A 1,456-nucleotide genomic window follows, 5' to 3' on the forward strand; every position below is an offset into this window, starting at 1 on the left:
AAGAAATACAGGCAAGTACAAATAAATGGGTGGCGCTCCCAGTGTAGCGACGTCGCCCTGTCCCTGGGGAGAGCAGCCCGAATTTCACTGAGTAATTTGTTGTGACAAAAAGAGTAATACAGTACAATACAATATGTTCATACATACAGACAGACAGACAGACATACGGACATATGATAGTATGGATACCTATGTAGCACTTATCCTCGGTCGTAGACCAAGTACCAAACGCTTCACAAACAGTCATTTGCACAACAGGCTGCCAGCTGAATGGAGCTGACTGACAGCGGCCAGTGGGCACTCATCATTCGTTTCCTGTGTCATTCAATCAGGTTTGATTGATATGGATACTTATATAGCTGCCTATCGTCGGTCGGAGACCAAGCTCTAAGCGCTTTACAAACACGGGGTCATTTACACAACAGGCTGCCTACCTGGGTAGAGCCGACTGACGGCTGTCATTGGGCGCTCATCATTCGTTTCCTGTGTCATTCAATCAGATTTCAGGCACGCACACATACATACTCAAACATGTAATATTTAACATTTTACGTGTATGACCGTTTTGTTTATTTACACAGACATGTAGGCAGCCATACTCCGTTCTTGTTTCTAAAACCCACCGAACGCTGACATGGATTACAGGATCTTTAACGTGTGTATTTGATCTTCTGCTTGCGTATACACACGAAGGGGGTTCAGGCGCTAGCAGGTCTGCACATATGTTGACCTGGGAGATCGAGAAAATCTCCACCCTTTACCCACCAGAAGCCGTTACCGAGAATCGAACCCGGGACCCTCAAATTGAAAGTCCAACGCTTTTACCATAGAATCGAACCCGGGACCCTCAAATTGAAAGTCCAACGCTTTACCTTCGGCGAAAGAGAAGACGTTAACAGCGTTTCACCCCAATTACCACCATCAAAGTATTGCAAGTGGAAGGCTGTCATACTGAAGAGGTGAATGTTGACAAAGAATACCACAATTCTGACGACGGAAGCTAAAGGTTGGGTCATTGAGACACCCACTGGACATCCGAGGGGTCTGTGTGGAGGAGAAGAGAGGACTGGCCGTACTGAGTGAGTTAACCATTCGGCTATTGCGCCCGGTTTGGTTTCAGTTTCACACATTAACACACTCATACAGACACGTAACATTTTAGTGTTCGACCGTTCTGTTCTACGTACCCGCCATGTAGGAAGCCATACTCCGTTTTCGGGGGTGTTCATGTGTTCTTGTTTCCATAACCCACTGAGGGGGATTCAGGCACGAGCAGGTCTGCACATGTGTTGACCTGGGAGATCGTAAAAATCTTCACGCTTTACCCACCAGGTTCCGTTACCGAGATTGGAACCCGGCTATTGCGCCCGTCAATATTGACAGTCGATTTGACAAACGGACAAAAGAGCAAAGTATACATACATATATACACACGGACGCACATACATACATACAT

This window comes from Babylonia areolata, chromosome 31 (assembly GCF_041734735.1).
Source record: "Babylonia areolata isolate BAREFJ2019XMU chromosome 31, ASM4173473v1, whole genome shotgun sequence".
NCBI lineage: Eukaryota > Metazoa > Mollusca > Gastropoda > Neogastropoda > Buccinidae > Babylonia > Babylonia areolata.